The sequence below is a fragment of the Etheostoma spectabile genome, chromosome 16 (assembly GCF_008692095.1).
Source record: "Etheostoma spectabile isolate EspeVRDwgs_2016 chromosome 16, UIUC_Espe_1.0, whole genome shotgun sequence".
NCBI lineage: Eukaryota > Metazoa > Chordata > Actinopteri > Perciformes > Percidae > Etheostoma > Etheostoma spectabile.
The window spans coordinates 898,977-919,814 of record NC_045748.1 but is presented as its reverse complement, the minus strand read 5'-3'; the positions used below and the strand labels follow the sequence as shown (position 1 = coordinate 919,814).

General features: G+C 40.0%; 1 protein-coding gene and 1 long non-coding RNA gene across 3 annotated transcripts in view; both read right to left on the bottom strand.

Moving 5' to 3' along the window:
- si:ch211-196i2.1 (collagen alpha-1(I) chain) overlaps window positions 1-20,838 on the bottom strand; it is a 168,410-nt gene that overhangs the window by 121,647 nt on the left and 25,925 nt on the right. The gene's annotated exons all lie outside the window — the stretch shown is intronic.
- LOC116704762 (uncharacterized) lies at window positions 5,095-16,230 on the bottom strand. Its single transcript, XR_004335767.1, has 3 exons — window positions 16,220-16,230; window positions 8,713-8,717; window positions 5,095-5,160 (listed from the first exon to the last, which is right to left on the bottom strand). It is a non-coding gene; the product is annotated as an uncharacterized LOC116704762 (long non-coding RNA).

Here is a 20,838-nt window from a genome sequence, read left to right as displayed (position 1 = left end):
CTCCCAAATGATGTTCAATGCACTGAATAAAGTGTTTCACAACAAAAGATTTATATTTAAAACAAGACGGAAAGGTCAATTTTGGCAAGACAAAAGTTTTGTCGCCTATACATAATTGAACAAATTTACTACAAATACTAAAATATGTAGCAAATTAAATAGGGGTGCTGTGATATTCAAATTGAATATCTTGTATGACTTCCATGAGCTGAAGGACTGCATCATGCGGTTTGGCAAGGATTCATACAATGTGTTGATGAGTCATCAGGAATGACTAGGAAAGCAGTTTGCATGCCTCCAGAGTTCTCAATATTCTTTGTTTGGTCTTCCAGCTTCCTCTTTCATCCTACCCCACATATGCTCCATGATGTTCATGTCTGGTGATGGGCCGGCCAATCCTGGAGCATCTTGATCTTCTTCGCCTTGAGGAACTTGAAGTGGAGATGGAGTGTGCGATGGAGCACCATCCTGCTGGAGATTTGGCCTCTTTATGGTTGGGAGATATAGAGGTAGCTTGGTATTTGAGACTATTGTGTTGCTTCCCCCTGCAGATCTCTCGCACCCCACATTGATCTAACCCCAGACCATGTTTTTCCGCCACCAAACTTCACTGTTTTCTGGTGTGAATCTTGGAGTCCATGCGGGCTCCAGAAGGTCTCCTGCATATTTGCGGCAACTTTGGTGTAATTTAAACAGAAGATTAATCTGAAAAATCCACTTTCTTCCACTTCTCCAGCATCCACTCTTTTAGCCGCTGTGGGCCTTGTAATGCCACACGGTTTTTCATTGTCTTTTGTTTAGTGCTGGCTTCTGAGCACTGATCGACCATGGGAGGCCATTTCGAGACAGAATCCGACAAACCGTTCTGGTTGACACAGGGACTTCAGGGGACCAGGTCTGGTGGAGCTCTGCTGCAGTGTGAAAAATGGGCTGGCCTTGGATTTTCGAGCCAACAAACGGTCCTCTCGAGCAATTGTCTTGTGGGGTCTGCCTGACAGGCTTGTCAAAACATCTCCAGTGTCATCAAATGTTTTTTTAATCCTCGGTATTGACACTGAGACACATTGAGGTGTCTGCCACATCAGCAGTGGATCTGGTCTTCACCTCTTGATATCAAACTTTAGACTCAGGGGATCTAGGAATGTTTGCAGATGTCTAGTGTAGTTGATGTATAGGCTAGTGTACTGGGTTGTTTTATACACACCTGAGACCTAACGATCATTATTAGTCCACAGGTGAAGCTCATATGACAGGCGACAACACTTATGTCTTTGCAAAAATGACTCAATTTGCTTTACCAAGCTGTGAATATTAGAATACTTTTTGAAAGTTCTTTTTTTTGCACTGAAACATTATTCAAAGCGTGGATTAAAATGAGCCATTTCTTGTAAATAAATCTTGATTAGAAATATATTTCAGCGGCACTTCAGGTCATTGTGCACAAGACGACAAGACTTTGTCGGGACTGTATTAAAAAAAAGGCAGAAATGTTTTTTTAGAGATTGATTAAAATAGGAAACAAGGTTTCGCTGAACTAAATTACAGTAAATTACAGCCTCTAGCCTGTAGCAGAGATGAGGAGGGAGGCTCCAGAGTTCTGAAAGATTACTTTTTGTAACTAAAAGAGTAAGAGAGATTTTTTTCCATTTTCAAAATTGTAATCTATTTTATTGCTAATCAGATTTTTTTATTGGGTTTAATTTATCAGACTTTGCAATGGCCCCCTCGGAGCCACAAACGCTTACAGATTTTTTTCTCTCTCACGTATGCAGTAACACTCCCCCAATTGGGGGAGTTCCCTTAAAATATAAAATATTAATCTTAATGTCTAGAAGACCCACTACTGACTACTGTATAATCTATCTAATCAAGAGGGCTCTAGACCCCACCGGACATTGTAGGTGGTAGCACCAGCAGACATGCTGATAAAAAAAAAGAAATCAAGTATATATATAATGTCTCTTTTGGCCAAGTCTGCCTGCTGTCTTGCACTGATGAATTGCTTTGAGGTCTGTGGTTCATGAAGACGAGAAACTGCCAAAGACGCTTCTAAATCATTTCACCAAAGAGACAGCCAAACCAAATCACAGTCCAACAAACACCATGCTGCAAACAAATACACTTCCACAGGGCTCTCCTCCATCTTGAGACCTTTCATACGCTTCAGCAAGAAGCAGGAATGGGTGCAAGTGGGCCTCAATTACCTGAGCTGGATGTTGTAATCACTTTTTGACTATTGAGTTATTAGATAATGGTAGGGCCGAGCGATAAAGGATTTTTAGGCCAATACTGATACGAATATTTGGGTATTTAAAATCCGATATGGCGATAAATTGGCCAATATACTGTATATTTAAAGATAAAAAATCCAGACACAAGTTACAAACACATTACAGATTTCCATTAGTATTTGTAGTTATTATGAGTTCTCACTTAAGTATAAGTTTTTTTTCACAAAAGAACAGAGGAATATCAAAAATATTAAAGTTCTGATAAATAAAATGTTAAAAATACAAAAAAGATATGAACTTAAAGTCCACTGAACAAATCACACCCCAAAAAAATCTGTATTGCTGCACGGACATTGTAGATCGCCCTGGTGACAAACTATGCAATGCAAGCTCAACATGTTGACAGTCCGTTTTTATTTTCAAATATTATTTTATCAGAATCATTTATTTGTTATTATAAATATTCGAGACTGAGTATTTAAAAAAAAATCTCTTATTTTTAAATTTAAATTGGCAACTTATAAATACCTATACCAATAGATTGGAAATGCCTAACATTGGCCCGCGATATATTGGTCGGGCTCTGTAATGCATTACAAGTGAAATCATGACCTTGTGTCTGACTGTTAATGTTACGACTGCTGTATATTGTTTGTGTTTGGTTGTGTGTGTGCATATGTCTTGTTTTATTGTCTTTTCACATGCAAATAGCGCTGTGCCATAGCGTGGAGATAAGGTGGAGAAGAACATGCCAACCCATGATTGGCTGCAGCTGTTGATCACGGACATTTAAAGAGGCAAGATGGTGGCCGTCTCGGCAGCAGCATTCTCATCCCTCTCTCCTTCCGACCGGCCCACACTTTCGTTTGCTCAGTTGTGTTAGATAGATACTTTTTGTTCGTAGTAAGGGTGGACCACCAGGTGTGTTATTTTAGTTTTCTCCTGTTTAATTAGTTAGGAAGTAGTCATTGTCATTTTTTTGGCCATCTTTGGGTTAGGTAGGCTGATATCTTACTTTCTAGAAAGGGTCATTTGTTTGCCTCCTAGGCACCCCTAGACTGGGGAGTAACAGTTCGATTTTAAACAATTTTAGCCAACGACCCATGAAGAAACCTCTTGAATCTGCTCAAGAGATGTTCAAACACTCAATACATACTTAACTTGCACTTGATTTGTATTAATTTGGCTCTAAAATACGGAAAGGAACAAAAAGATGGGCTCACTCATAGTGTCGCTGCTGTGTTCCTATGAAGATGATGGCGTATAAAGCACGATACGCAGCTGCACCAAACGGGCCGTCGGGGTCTCAGCATGGTGAGAACAACTGCGTTCATCTCTCTGAGGACTCCGCAGCTGCACCAGTAAACTGAATTCATCTGCAAACCAAACACAAATAGACAAACACCATGTAGCCATAATTTGCTATTCAAATGATATCCACAACGTTCCACTTCCACAAATTGCGCCAGATTTCACTAACTTAGGCCGGATAGCCGTTGCCTTCTGCTTTATTTTGTGCTGGCATTTAAACTCCGGCCAATTTAGAGGACTAAGGTCATGGTCCTCAGATCTCTGCAGGGTAACCCAGACAGCTAGCTAGACAATTAGTCCAATCTGACTTTCTCTTGCATGACTTAACAACTTTGAACTACACAAATTCCTTCCCAAGGCTATTGCAGAGGGGCCATTGATCCGTAGGGTGCTTAGCGCTACCCAAGACGTGATTCGTTTAAGGAAATGCCAATAAACCAGAGCACGTTTTTCTCCCATCCCAGAATGCTGTGTGGACTAGCCAACCCTCCTCTGAAGCACTGTAGGAAAGTCTGGCAATGCGAGACTACTCAAAACAAAAGGATACCACTAATAAGATATCCACAGGAAAATGTTTTAACTGACTAACTGGGGGATATATTGAAAAAGATGAGTTACCAAAACCTAACATACCTTAGAATGGCATATTAATAGTTACTGTAACATACGAAGATGTAGATGAAAGCAATACCTGTCAGTAAGGAGATGTTGAAAAGAGAGAGCCAAGGTGAGTACTGTCCCACTTGTAGGACTGGACACCTGTTGTCGTCCACAGTCACTGAGGCATTACTATTGTTTGACATGTGAGAGAAAGCTCCTGTAGAATGTTCCACCTCATCTGTAGGGAGAAACACAGCTTAAGTAAAAAAAAGCTTTTCTTTTTTCTTTTTTTTGTGATTTATTTTGGCATTTATTTGATAGGGCAGCTGGGCATGAAAGGGTGAGAGGGGGGACAACATGCAACAAACTCAGACTCTCAGCTCGGAACCAAACCTGCAGCCGTGCGGCAGGATTGAGCCTCTGCATATGGTGCACGCTCTACCAGGAGATCTAACCAGGCACCCTCCAAAAAGCTTTATGCATATCAACATAATGCAGACATTAAATATCATCTCAAACAAGCACAGATCATTTCGTCCTACGATATTAGAGCAGTGTATAATGTGCTGTGTAAGAAGAACCCAGTGCATGCAAATATGTAGTGAGACATCAAAGTGATTCAAAGAGTTTTCATTACAAACAGAGAAGGAGTTAAGAACAGACTTAATCTTTCATCTATCTAATAATGTTATAGCAGCATCACTAGAGTCAAAATGAAGGGTTCTGTAACTTTTTGATGCATTTGGCCGCTCTAGGATTGGCCCAAATGAAGGGAATTCTCTGCACAGCCTGCAATGATATTTCTACAGACCTTTCCTGTTTCACATGACAATGCCTCTGTACAAAAAACCAGATTCATGAAGAAAAAGGTTTTCTTGCACATAGTCCTGACTAACCTCATCTTGCATCTTTGTGTGAATGGATCTATCACCCAACATCAGTGCTGGACCTCACTAATGCCCTAATGTCTGAATGGAAGCAAATCCCTGTAGCCATGTTCCAAAATCTGGTGGAAAGCCTTTTCCAGTTATAGATCAGTGGCATTAAAATGGCATGTTCAACAATGAGTAAAGGGTGTAATGGCTGGTATCCACACACTTCTGGCTCGCTGTGTTTGATCTGCAACCGTTTTAAAATTGGGGAACTCAGACATCAACCACCTGCAGCAACCAAACCAAATCATTCTTTAGGACTTAACATGCTGTGACAGACCACTGATGGCATTCCTAAAAAGCGGAAAACCACTGACGGGGCCATTGCTTTAAAAGCTGCACAGGGCTGCTAATAATTCCATCCATTAAAAACTTTTTTCCTTTGGTGCCCCATATTGCTGAACATTGTAAGTGGAACACCCACTGGCGTTTTCACATCATAAAGCAAGTTTTAGGAGAGTCATCTACTTTTTACTTCAGGGAGCAGGTAAAGTGCGTTTCGTCATGTCCTGTACACAGGTGGGTTCTGTTGAGGAACTCTGCGCTTTAACAACTCCTCCGGAGGATATAAATATAGTCTTCATATATCTGGAGAAAGTGAGTCACCACTCTAAGGCTGGTATTGTTATATACTGACAACTTTACCTGGGAACTGACTGAGATCTTTCAACTTTCTAACATTATGTGAGAGGAAGTGCTAAGCTAAAGAGGCTAACAGAGAAGGTGCATTTAGTAACATGCGGTGGAAATATCTTTTGATATGTTAGATGATCATGGGCAGCAGGGCGCCTGAAAAATACAATAGCAGCACTTAAACAGGACATTTTGGAGTTTCCAAGGGCACACACAAATTTGGACTGCTTAAACGGATCTCTCAAGCACTTTCATTAATGAACTGATGTCTGTTTCGCTCTTAAGAGACCCTTTGCTCTTAACACTCAATTGGCAGCAGTGCCAGAGAAATCCCTTTCTACCAAGAGCAACATAGGTTGCACTCTGCTGCCCCGAGGAATGGCACTAGGGGAACACATCTGGTAAAAAAATCTACAATGAGTAAAATCTATCTGGTGTTGCACTAACATTTCAACCACATCAGCCTTCCCGGAATCCTCAAAGTATATGGACGAAAACCTAGAGGAATGATGTAATAAGGGTTTGCTTTGCACTTTTAACCTCGTTCCACACAGCGTGGGAATGTGAGGTCAAAACGTCTACTACTCAGTAAACAAGGGGCTCAGAGTCACAATGGCAATTAATGAGATACCCCTTTGTTTATCTAAGTCCACAAAGACACAGATGTAAACAGAACTTTGCCCAGTCATATTTCAGATTTTAATCTCACAATTGTGTTAATGTTGTTTTCTCAACAGAAACATACGAATGAGGTCACTGAATTCTGTAATCATGGGTCAATTCGATTTTGAGGGCTAAATATGCCAACCATTCCGCTGATGCTAGTGTTAATGAGCACGCCGCAAGCTTAGTTTACATTTCAAGTAGTATTACTTGCCAGACTAATTTGCAAATTGTGCTTCTTTTTCCTCTCATGCCTCAGGACGCAGTTGAAGGGACAACAATCAGAGCAAAAAAACAACATAGCTCTGAGCATCACATTCAAGTTGGGCGATGCTTGGTTAAATCACATCAATTGCAAGGGTATACATGATCAACTGAATGACATTTGATGCTTGCTTTGTCTGTGTAAAATAAGGCCAACCGATTTAAAGCTTATATGACTATTTCTTTTTAACTAATGTGAAGAAGAAAGATACATTTTTTAAAAGAATCACGCCCTGTCAAATGGTTAGTCTGACATATCCTACTTTGCAGTGGTTTCCCAAAGCGCATCAAGCTGCAAGTGAGTTCATCTACTATGCCAACAGAACAAGCTGATGAAAAACTGTTATAATGCTTATTCCACTAATAGCAAATATATCTAGGCTTTCAAGTTTTGGATTTTATGTTCATGAAAGGAACAGGACTCTTCAAGATGACAGCAAACATGCCATGTCTACCTGTCTCTAAACTCGCTGTGGGCTGGAATAGATGATGGGACTCTGAGGTGGACGAGATGCAGCTGCAAATGCCATTGGCATGAAAGATGAAGGTTATATGATTAGTATTATTACTTCGCTGAAAGCCACACAGCGTGTGGATGAGCCACGTTGGTGAAGCATGAATCAAGTAGCTGAATCAATCTCGTAATGCAAAAGAGACCAGGGTCTGCTGAACTAATGATACACTTAATTGTGTCAAAGGTGTGACGGTTCTGTGATATATGAGATACAAGGTTTCTGCTAACAGTGACAAATTATTTCAGCACTAAAGGGATGTAATCACACACAAGACAATTGTGCTAAATACCATCAGTATTGATGTAGAAACAATGACCTCAAAAATGTAGAATATCCATTTACTCAAAACAGTCAAGCCGGGACCATATTGATAGGTTGGGGGTAATAGGTATACCGCGGGTCTGAAACACAGCAACGGTATCACTTTCAGTACAGTCATTTAAAAAAATGCAATGCACTTATTAGGAGACAGGATTAAATATTTATATCATTTTTTAATGCCTAAAATGCTTATGGTTGTCATCACATGCAGTGTTAAGGAGAAAGAGAGAGAGAGAGGGGGGGGGATGCAAGTCGCCGCACGAGGACCTGGTCTCGAAGAAAACTCAACTTCTGCAGTTTGGCAGCGTTTGGGGTTCCTCCCTAATGAGAAGGGAGAGGTGTTTCAGTTTAGTGTTTGGTATTCATTTCGAACGGTGGAGGCACAAGCCGACTGTTTGGTGACGCCGTCTGAGCCTTACGTCGTCATTTTAATAGTCACGGTAATACTGTATACCGCGGTTAAAAAAAAGAGGAGTTTGCAGTATCAAAATTTTGGATACCGCCCAACTCTATATTGAGTTACATAGATTTTCCGCCAAAATAGATCAATAATCAGAAATATGTACATCTGATGCTTAGATAGGTATCAGAGGCCCATTGTCACAGTAACCACCAAATCTCTTATCAGCATACAATTGCCCCAGCTTCTAACAATTTACAAATGCAATAAACCATAACAACATAATTAGCATCAATCAGAGAATCCACAATCTCCACTCTCATCAAGAGTGTGTGGGACTGCTGTGCTATAATATCTAAATGAGCAGTAAGGTATAGACTCAGGAAGTGGAAAATGTCTCACACACTTAGTGCTCTGATGATCTGATGGTCGTTTTTAAGCCCACTTGTGCGGTAGTGTTCATGAAAGAACATTTCATGTGCCAAAGCTGTGCCCAAGGAAAACTTTGGACATGGAAAAACACCCCTGTGCTTTTCTTCCAACACTAAATCAAAAGGAACCAAGCCATTATGATGGGAAGTGGGTAAGGAGGACGGGGCGGGGGCAGCATTACGTTTGTTTCCGACAAAAGGAAACAGATGTTTTATCCTGTATCTGGAGAAATGTGAATACACTTTCAGTGTTAGCTCAGTCTTTGTCCCTGATCCAGACAACATTTTAGTGCAGTCTGATGGTTGCTCACTGTTACGCGTAAATAGAATGACCAGCAACATTGCGAGAGTAATTAATCTGAACATTACATGTTGATAAAACAAGATTTAAAAATGAACGGGTCATCTCACCTGAACTACCAAGGCAAAAGTCTACAGCCGTACACTCTCTGTGAGAGACCGACTGCATAGTAACATGCTCACGACGACGATGCAAAAGCCCAGGTTTTAATGTTTACCATGTACAAATATTGTTAGTGGTTTAGAATGATACAATCGGCTAATAGAAGAACTACAAGTTGCACGTACAACACTGGTTAAACAAGAGAAACATTACGTTCTACTAAGCCCAAGCAACACTTTGGGGCGGCAGTGTAAAAGCTGTGATAAAATATCTATATGTTGCACGGTTAACACCATAGTTGCATGGTTAACCCTTCATAGATGGAGGTTGTAAGTTATTGGAAGATTGAAAGACTGTATGCTGTATTAGCATAGCTATTTGTTGTAAAAGATAATATGTGAATAAGCTAATGCTTCCGCCTGCTCCTTCTCAAATTTATCCTTATTATTATTTTGGTCTTGGTAAATCCTGTGTGTTTGAGACAAATAGTAAATAAGTGGGAAAAGGGGATTGAGCCTCAACCAAGGACAAAACAGAACGAAACAGTGCATCGGGGAAAGAGTACTGAAAATCACAAACAAGACAGCTGTATTGATCTTCTTTAAATGCCCCCGATCTTTTTGGTGACGGTGCCATGTCTAATCCTTTCCATAAATCTCATCAGTCGCCTCCTTCTGAGGAAAAGTGATAATATGTTGTAACAAATGGAAGCTTCAGATGATCCACCATTGTAAACTAAATAATACAAAAGTCTCCAGAGAGACATGCAGACAGTAGTAAAAATGATGCAGTAATTATGTGTTTGTTCTACTTCATAGTTACAACAACAGCTATTGCCGGAACTACTTTGATTTCATGACAGTTAAAAGCTCTGTGGTGGTAGGGAATGGATGTCTGACAATGGAAAAAAAAATTTTTTGGATAACGAGTTACATTTCCCTCATTGATGATAATCCAGAAATGTACATGCTTGTAGTCAAAGTCAGAGCAGAGTTTAAATCTAGAAAACTCTGATAGACGATCATATGTAACTCATTTATGATCTTTTTGAAAGTGGTTTTGTGTTTATGAGACATATGGTTCACATGCATTCTCCCTTGCACTGAGGTTACATAAATTCCAACATTCACCAATGATTTTCCACTCAGAGACATTAACCAAGTGTTGACGGTTCTGAATCTAACTAGTATGGTGCCGTCTAAACCTCTAAGCAGGTCTATATGTTTGGAAGGCCAGAACAGACTTGCGTTGTGTTTTACAGGTTTACCATAAAATTTTAAAAACTTAGTTCTTCTTCAGCTGCATCAAGGTAGGTGCAATTATTCACTCCCTCTTTATTGCTTGGCCAATGACTTTAACTAATTATTACTTTAAGTCAAGAAGTCAGGGCCAGAGTAAGAAAATCAGTGCATGTGGCCTCCACAGGTTCTTGTGGAACATGCTTCTCTTGCGGCACGTGTGCAAACATGCATTGTTGTCTTTGTTCTTTTCTACTGTATTGATTTTGGGTATGAAGACAGGAAGTAGAGCAGAAACAATAGTGATTCATTAGATGACAGTCAAAATGCAATCAGTTGATAGGTATTTTTCACAATTACTATGGCTACCTATCATAACACCCTTCTCTGGGTCTATCCACAGAAAGGTTGATGTGTATCTTGTATTATTATTCCAACCTTACGTAACAGATGAACACTACCTCAAAAATGACATGTTGGGTCCGGATCCCATCCTTGCTCTATATCACAAAGTGAGTGAAGAACAGAATTACTCTGGATAAATTATTTACACACGACACAACTGATAAGAAGCATCCAGTGATGCAGGGGTGCTATCAATGCACAAGGCCTTTGCCGAAGGCTTCTCAGGTGAAACTGTCACACACTCAAAGGTACAGTTCAAGATGACAATTTTCCTTACTGTAGTGCTATTTATCAATCTAGATATTTTTGGGTGAGTTGCCAGTGTTGGAGGCATCTGCCGTAGGAAGCCTGCCTTCTCTCCAATATATTGGAACTAGATGACGCTTAGCATGTAGTGCTCAAAGTGCTTTTGAAAAACTTAGTCAATCAGTCTCTTTCCAGAAATCAGACTGGGACTCATGATAAAATTGATATTTCACTTGCACATTCAAATATACCAGTACCAGCTGCCGGCACATACATGCAACTCTCTCTCCTTCTCTCTCTCTCTCTCACACACACACAACACACACACACACACACACACACACACATATAAGTATGTTTGTTACTTAAATTAAATTAGGAATGTAAGTGTAAGTAGTCAACCTAAAAAAAGTCACAAAAGTTAACTTTCATGCACGGGACATGCAGACGGGTCTCCTGGGGAAAATCACAATTGAGACTGAGCCATCTGCCCCATACCACCACACACACACACACACACACACAACACACACACACACACCACACCACACACACACACACACACACACAACACACACACACACACACACACACACACACACACACACACCACACACCACACACACACACACACACACACACACACACACACAAATGCTTCTATGTATATATGTAGTGAGCATAAGTATGAAGCATGTATAGTAGTTGCCTGGGGTAGGAGGTGTGGTGGAAAACAAATGCATGACTTTCAACAGGAGACCCGTGTTTGTGTCCAATGAATGGAAGTCAACTTTTGGACTTTAAAAGTCGACAACCTAACTTACATTCCTAACTTAACAAAAAAAACTAACAAATGACTCCAATCCATTGGCTTTTTATTTTCTCCCCCCATTCTGTTTGTGTCCTTGCCTCCATCAAAGTTACCCGTCATCGGAATCACATGACTGCAACACCGGCCTCAGTGTTTTAAACATTGTTATTCAAATAGTATGGTTAGGTTTAGGAAAAGATCATGGTTCGGGTTAAAATAAGTATGTTTGTTACTTAAATTAAATTAGGAATGTAAGTTAAGTAGTCAACCTAAAAAAAGTCACAAAAGTTAACTTTCATGCAGGACAATGCAGACGGGTCCCTGGGTAAAGACACATATTTGATTGACTGAGCCATCTGCCACACACAACACACAAACACACACACACACACACACACACACCACACACACACACACAACACACCACACACACCACACACACACACACCACACACACACACACACACACACACACAACACACACCCACACACACACACCACACACACACACACACACACAACCCACAACACCACAGTGTTTCCCTAGGTTTGTGACGACTAAGGTGCACATCTTGACGGTGGCTTAGGGGTCTTATGTGATAAAATGTTTGTCAATAACAAAAAGCAATTTAACATCATTTTGGACCATTATTATTAACATGAGTCTAAAATGTTGGCTGCATTAACATGTGTCACATATGTCTCCGTTCCCTTGTGTTTTGTGTGTGTCTTTGCCATGTCTCGCTACTAATTTATAAGGTGACCTTGGGTGTCCAGAAAAGCATCAAATAAAATGTATTATATTACTACTACTAAAAGCTAGACCAGTAAATAATAATAAATCATCATTCATTCACACATTGACTTGAAAAAAAGTGTCAATTAATTTTGCTGCTCACATGATTTTTTTTAAACTTAGGTGGTCCAAAGAACTTGGGTGCTGCCCAAGTCTTAGAGAAACCCTGGTATATATTTGTATATGTACATGCATGCGATTACTGTATGTACATGCATGAGAGTATGAATGCATGTGGATGGTTAGTACTGTTATACATGTATGTGAAGTCAAGTATGCATGTACAGTATGTGCAAGTGCTTTGTATCATATGTAGGGCAATTAATCAATTTGGCCTGGGTACCTTCTCAAATTCAGGTACTCGGCCTAAACAGCTGTAATAAAAAATAACACATAGGTAGGCTAGCCTAAACAAGACCTCAGTATATTCACATACCAAAACTACAAAGCAACAATCGGCGTGTACTCTTGCAGTGTTGCTGCGTATTTGTTTGTTTTGGATGAGGTCAGTATAAAAAAGGCTCCTATTCACCCACTATAAACTGTATAGCTGCCAGCTACACACAGCATCTGTCCAATCATTCTCAGTAACCACAGCATATAAATCACAAGACTGTGCCACCTAATTAGCCTCAAAAAAGAATACCGTCTTACAATGCTGTCATACATTCTTTGATAAAAATCACTTTGACAGCATGAAAAATTATTGTTAAAATGTTCAACAGATGGAGCACTTTAAAAGCAGAACTGTTTACATAAGAGGAAAGAAGAAAAACGTTGTGCATGTTCTGTGATTTCTTGAGTGAAAAACCTCAAACATTCAAATAGTCTCCTTCCAGAAGGATGATGCCTCAGTGTGAACATGAACACACTCGGAGCAGGATTTTCTTTGGAACTGATTGAGTTGCGGAGCAGAGTGAGGCCAAAAAGGAGCCATTTACTTCACTACAGTCCAGTTTCAAAACTCCAAGCTTTGGACCCACTCTTGATTGTAAATTTATTTTGGCTCAGAGTAAGAAGCTACAGACTTAGTGTCAGACTGTTAACAATGGGTAGCAAAGTTCAGTTCCACCATGAGCCAACAATGGGAATGGCATGAGGCCAGATAAAGCCAGTATACACTTCCACTATTTTTGTAAATCTACAGTTGCAGTGATTATCTGGCATGGCTGATGCCCAGCTCTGAGTCAGTTCACGTCTGTCAATTTAAGAGGAGGAAAAACAAGCAAAAAGGTGTCAAGTTCTGCCTTAGACAGAGGGTCAAACAAAGACGTAACCAATCAGTCAGCAACCAGTTGTACCTTGCAAAATCTAATAACAGGTCAATGTTTGAATTAAAAAAATGTGAAATATGAACTTTTGGCTTGACAATTAAATGGCTGAGGCCCAAATGTATTGTTGTTTGGTTACAAGACATTCATAGGGGAATATAATAATAATAATAATAATAATAATAATAATAATATCATCCTTTATTAGTCCCACAAGGGGAAATTACAATTTACACGCTTTTATTACACACATTCACACAACATACCCATCTTTCCATTTAGAATTTTTAAATCAACATCATGGAACAATTGATTCCTATTTTTTTTAGAGGACTTAGATTGAGAGCAAGCCTTATGGCATGAAACAGAATTAGGGCTGTCAAAATTAGCGCGATAATAATGATAACGCAATGATATATTAATTCGATTAGAAAAAGTCGCAATTAACGCAGTTGTCTTTGACCCTTGAAGGACCGTATTGAGGGTTGTTTGCACAGGGGCGCGGACACTGATGACAGTAGCTGTGCCGCCAAGTGGTAGTTCATAGAGGTGTGCAGCAGATTGAAAAAAAATCAGCACAGAAGTTGAATTATGGAGAAAGAAGGGATAATGGATGGGAAGTTTATTCAAAACTTTGCCGATAGTACACTTGACAAAACGAAAGTTATATGTTAGCATTTGTCGAGCTGAGTTTAGTTATCACCGAAGTACAACAGTCGAGGTATCACTTGCAAGCCAAGCACACGGATCCCAGCGTAAGCTCTGCTTCTGGTAACGTACAACAAACTACCCTTGACAGCCGTTTTAGAAGCAGATCGATGGATACGTCGACCTGCAGTAAACGACCAAGCTATAGCTAAATGGATAGCCACAGCATGCAGACCAGTATATAGTGGAAGACGAAGGTCTCGTGATTATAGATTGCCTCCGGTGACCTCAGAATCAGAATCAGAAATACTTTATTGATCCCGAGAGGAAACTCTGTGTTGTAGTTGCACAATATTATAAAAGAGTAGAAATACAAGAAATAAAGAAATATAAGGATTGGATACGTACGGTATTTACATTAATGAATGTTATTATACATTATTACATAATTCACATAATTAAGGATTTGGAATGGTGAAAAGAAATAATAAATATAATAATTTGGTATTTGAGATTGCACACATGTCAGGCCCGTGTATTGCATGCAACGTACGAGTTGCCATCCAGGGCCACAGTCATGTCCAGGATACACAGAGTGGTATAGACACAGAGAAGGCAAAACTAGCTACGAATTTGGACAACACAGCTTCTGTCGCGGTATGGGACTATTGGACATCGCTAGGTAATCATAGCTATCTGGAGTAACAGCTCATTACATCGATCAGGAGTGGAAGCTGCATTCACATGCATGACTGTAATGAGAACTGATGAGAGGCATAGGCTGACGTGGCGAGTCATTTTATGGATGTGCGGGTGGTCAGTGGAACATTGAGAGAAAGTGAGCACGCTGAACTAAGACAGTGCTAGAATATGATTGCAGCTTCGAAACAGCTACCATTCGAACACCTGCCGTGCACCGGCTCATAGTATTCAACGCTCAGTCACAGGTGTTCACAAACAGTGCATTTGACGGTGACTTGCTAAATGTCGCAAGTGGTTGGCCACTTCAAACATAGCCCACTAATACTGCTGAACTCAAGACACAGCAAGTTGAGCTCAATTGGTCTAGTTTTATATTTAAGTACATTTGGTATGAATGACAATGTGTCATTACATTGATAATCTCATTAACTTCAATGGAGGGGATTTGAAATAGAATTTAAAAATGCGATTAATCGTGAGTTAACTCACCATTACTATGCGATTAATCAACTAAAAAATGTTAATCGTTTGACAGCCCTAAACAGAATATTATATTGGTATTGTCTACATACTATTCCTTCAGTGGGATCAGTAATAGTTATGGAGGGGAGGCAGTCAGTCAGTCAGCCCTGGCATGCCACTGAGGGTCACTTATTCAGGACAACACTGAATGTTATCTCACCTGTGGCTGGCTCTGGTTCGCTGTGGCAGATTGACTGTGAGTTGGGTCACTGCGCGGCTTGTTCCCTTCTTAAAACACAGACAAGCAAGTTCCTACTGTTTATACTTTATTCTACACGCTGTGCACCATAACAAACCTCAAGGGGGACAGAGTGAACCAAGCTCCTAGTGTTTATTAATTCATGTAGACCAGCATGAGAAAAGTGATTGTTGCAAACCGTGCAAACTGTCAGTGTCAGTGAGTATCACAGTTGCTGTAAAGAATGAACTCAAAGAGCACAGGTGGAGAGTCTAATTTATACTATCTTATAGTACGCCTACGTTCAGCCAGTTGTGTTGTCCGCTGACTTTCATGCGCAGAAACTCGAGTGAAAACAATCGCCTCCTCTGAAGAGTCCATCATGTTTTTTAATCTTTCGTGTCATTTTTGGTTATTTGCAAATGCATGGGGAGGGGTGGGGGCGTGTACGCGATCACGGAAGGCTGCATCATGTGAACATGTCGACAGCATTATCATTACATAGAATTCCTCATGGGGACAGAAACTACGCACTTTAGCTTTAAGTATAGCCTTGTTGCAAGTGTTAGAGCCCCGGTTAAATCCAAACCAGTTTAAAACAAGGGTTATAGCTAAGTAATTTAAAATTAATTAAATAGAGCTGGGCAATATGTTGATTTTAATACAGTATTAGATATTTTGTATGTTTCAAAGTATACATCATGAAAATTAAGTGATTATATAATGTGCACAAAAAGGTTACTTTTAGTATAAATATATAATAAAAAAATGTGAATTGGCACATTTGCGTACCTGCCAGGAATGTGGTAATTCCAGAATTCCAGGTGGCTAGCTGGCTCGGGTTATCTCAGGGAATTTGACAACTGCATCACCAAGAGGGACAGACTACAGAAAAACTGTACACTGATCAGAGTTCTTGGGTTGCGTTTGTTGACTTGTTATCATTCGTTTTGTTACAAGAGATGAAGCCTTTGTTCAGGTGACTGAACAGCGTTTGAATCTGTTCCTACCTGCTTAGCAGCTAACACAAGCTAGCAGCTGTCTGCAGATATCAGGCCAATGTCCTTGTCAAGAAACAAACAGGAGGAGCAGATAAATTAGTGTGCAGATGCTTTTGCTCTGTCTCTGCTGAAACAAATTATTAAAGTGGATGTCTGCACTCTACCTAGTTAAAGTCTCTGGTACTGACAGCCCATAACTGAATGAGATTATCTCTATTTTTGGAATATTCTGTAATGTTTACCAAAAGAGGTGTAAAACAAAAAAAAACCCAAAGAAATATTTTTTGTTGTTTTTTATTGTTGTTTTTTTTTTACAAATTCTCTAATCCCTACATGTAATGTGAAAAAAGTTGCTCGTAGTTACAAAAGTACCGAAAATACTAAGCCGAATTTTAGGTATACGCGCTTTCAAGCCTCATTTAACTCTTATGGATAGTTTGCCGTCACATTTACTGTATGGTTTAGTTTTCAGTTCAGCTGTTTATAGCAAACAAGCTAAGATGAAACTACTGTAGCCTGCCCAGCACCAAATTCACACAAAGTTAAAAAAAACAAAAACAAAAAAAATCAGTCATTGTCAAAGTGTCCTTGGGCAAGACACTGAACCCCGAGTGGGCCCCGGTGCTGCGCATCGGAGTGTGAATGTGTACGACTGTTTATCTGATGAGCAGGTGGCACCTTGTACGGCAGCCTCGGCCACAGTGTGTGAATGGTGAATGTTCCCTGTAGATGTAAAAGCGCTTTGAGCAGTTGTTAAGACTGGAAAAGCGCTATATAAATACAGCACATTTACATTACATTTACATTTAACAGATGAAGAGTTTGATACTTTTCTCAGGAATTAATGAAGAGCATCATAAGAAACTGAATGCAAATGAATGGATTTGTGCTCTGTATCTGCTGGATGTGTAAATGGGTAAATGATAACACAGTAGTGACAGCTTTACACATCAGTAATATGTCAGATGTGTGTTTGTCCGTTTGTTGTAAAGAACTTCTGACCCCCTTAGAATTTGTAAGAAAGCAATCCCTTGTCGGTGGAGAGCCTATGGTTTTTGGTGGCTGGATACGGATAATCACAGAGACACGATAGGACATCCTCCCTCCAATCTAAATCTAATGCTGCCAGCCCACCACTGCCTCCTGGTCTGGCCAACCTCCAGCAGCCTTAATCAGGGGAAGCGGAGCCGGCTGCCACGCCGTCCTGTGGTGGGATCACATTACTCTAATAGTCTGAGACGGACCAACAGATAGCTCAATTACTGTCCTGGTACAATTACTGGGCTATGCTCTGGTAGACAGACAACCTAAATAGGCAGAAGATTAAGACTTCCACCTGCCCTGGTGTATAACGGGAGGAATCACCGGGCCAGATAAGTAGGAAATGAGAGATGGAAATTTGGAGTGAACATAGGAAACATAAGAAACTCTGTCTTCCTAAACATCTCAATCAGTCAGTCCTCAAAGCTTTGAGTGATGAGCACACCTACTGCCACACTAAGCCTTAACTGAACAGCAGATTGTGAAATGCTCACAGATGCAGCACCATGATGGAAATACTGTCTGTCAGTACAGCCTCATACTGCTGACTTTATGAGGTATGGCTATCAGACAGCAAGAGATCAAATGTTGGGATATTATATCAAGAGGTGTCCCTTACAGAGGATATAGTGATCTTATGTAAAATCTGTGTTTGTGTGAAGACCGGCTTGTTAACTGGGCCTACATCCCAATGCAGGACACAGAGGGAATTAAGTGGACTGAATGGATATAACAGCTATGCTGTTAGCCTGTAAAAAGGCCTAGCAACTGGCTCAGAACAAAGTAGATATGGCCCTTGTCATGAAAACTTTTACCATTTCCTCATCTGGAAAAGTAGGACATATGTGCACACTGGAGGGGCAATGAATGTTGTTAGAAAGTAACTGCTATAGGAACAGGTGGGATCTGGGCACAAATTGAAATTGAAGTTTAACAGTATTAATTAAAAGACATTCAACATGTACACTACGATACATTCTTTGTAATGTGAACTTCTGTAAACAGTCGTTTTTAATCCAGTCTTCTCCCATTGATAACATGGAGATTTATGACAGTATATTCTTATGTTTTGTTTGCTTTCTAGGCTGAATAAATCTTAAAGCATCTTTGTCCCTTACTGGATGGACAGCAAAGCCTGAAGCACTGGTTCTCTTGCTCTCCGTGTTCAGAGTAGTTATCCAGAGCAACTAATCACTCAGTCCTGGAGGGTTGTGAGAGAGACATAAAAACTTCCTGTGCCGTTTTTCTCTAGCCTAAATCCCATTATAATCTCTTCAAAGAGGGCCTTAAGAACACTGGAGCCACTCATCAGCAAAGTAAATTAATCATTATGGTGGCATAAACTGGACAGGAGGAAGAGTCCCTGCCTGATCAAAGTAGCCTTACATCTGCAGGACCCCGGGACTTTTAGTCTAATGCCACCAGTGGCTTAAACTTTCTTTTATCCAGTGAAATATCTTAACGTAAATTTGATAGATTTCCCCATTTTGTACAGACATTCATTGATTTCAGATTTGTTTGTTTTTTTAAAGAAAATGAATTGGTTAACAGAATCAAAATGAAAATAAATATTTTTATTTTTCATACAAAACTCTGTGAGCCCCCTCGAAGATTTTCTCATTTCCCCTCTAGGGATAAATAATATTTAAGTACGGTCCAGGGGTGCAGCTTATCCAAACGTCTGAATGCCATTTACGGTACAATGGATCCATGGAGAAAAACGACCATGCTTAAGGACTCGCTAAAGCCTTGAACATACAACAGGTTCCCAGAGACATTGTCAGAGTTTCCTCCAGAAAACATACTTTCAGGGATAGGAAACGTAGAAAACAACCAGTCAACACTTGCCCCGGTCTGCTTCTAAACATGCCTGTTGAAAAATCTGTCAGAGGACACCAAAGGAAGTGGATGGAGTGATGAACATCCCCTTGGGTCAAATTCCCTGCTGTTTTTGCCAGAGTGAATAGCACTAATGATATGGTTGTGGCCCTGTAGTGCTAGGGGGTATTTCTGCACATCAAAACTATGCAGACCAAGGTATCACCGATGTGAAATATTCATCTAAACGTTTTTCCTTTCTTTAATGTAATGACAGGTACTGAACTTGAGACATTAAACTGCCAAATTAGATAGCTCAAAGCAGGGTAACATTAGCTACACATGGAGAGAGAGTGGTGAGTCAGCGTGACAGTCGGGAATCCAGGCCATCCATCAGAGGTTAGTTCCACCCCCCTCCAACCCCTGATGATCCTCAGGTCCCTGAGGTTTAGGTCAATGTTAGTGCAACTAAACACAACCACAAAGGAATTTAGATGCTATGTAAAAACCTCAACTGGCATAATAAAGTTGATATGCAGCTCCCTGAATGTTAAGACAGCACTGAAAGAATGTATATTAAAAAAAGGAGTACAGTTATCTATTAATAACATTTTATTGATTTATATAATTTCGCAGTTAACTGCATGTGTCTTGTTCTGAAAATGCATCTCTTTACATGCAACTTATAAAGTAAAAGTACCATATGTACACAGTGAGCACTGATTTGTTTGAAGTCAATATTGGTTAAAGATTTTTTCAACATCTATAAACATTGTTTCAACATTTACATGTGAAGCAGGTCTTAACTTTATGTTTAGCACTATGAGCTGAAAATGTTCCAACAGAGACTGAATTATTTATAACTTGATATGTTATTTTAACTTAAATAATTGCGTTGAAAAACTTTGGCAAGTATCACAGCTTGAAAACGCTTCTTGTAGCGAGCAAAGAGTCTTTCAGTTCTTGTTTGAGGTATCTTCGCCCATTCTTCCTTCCAAAAGTCTTCCAGTTCTTTGAGATTTCTGGGCTGTGTCACGCACTGCTCTTTTAAGGTCTAGCCATAGATTTTCAATTATGTTGAGGTCAGGAGATTGTGAAGGCCATGGCAAAACCTTCAGTTTACGCCTCTTGACGTAATCCACCGTGGATTTTGAGGTGTGTTTAGGATCATTATCTATTTGTAGAAGCCATCCTCTCTTTAACTTCAGCTTTTTCACAAATAGCATCAAGTTAGAGTCCAAAATTTGTTGAAATTGTTTTGAATCCATTTTCTACTCATGAAATTTTCCCTGTGCCACTGGCTGCAATACAATCCCAAAGCATGACTGAGCCACCCCCAATTTTACCAGTTGGGCAGAGATTCTTTTCATTAAATTCTGTGCCCTTTCTTCTCCAAACGTACCTTTGCTCATTCCGGCAAAAGTTCCATTTTAACCTCATTGGTCCACAGAACTTGT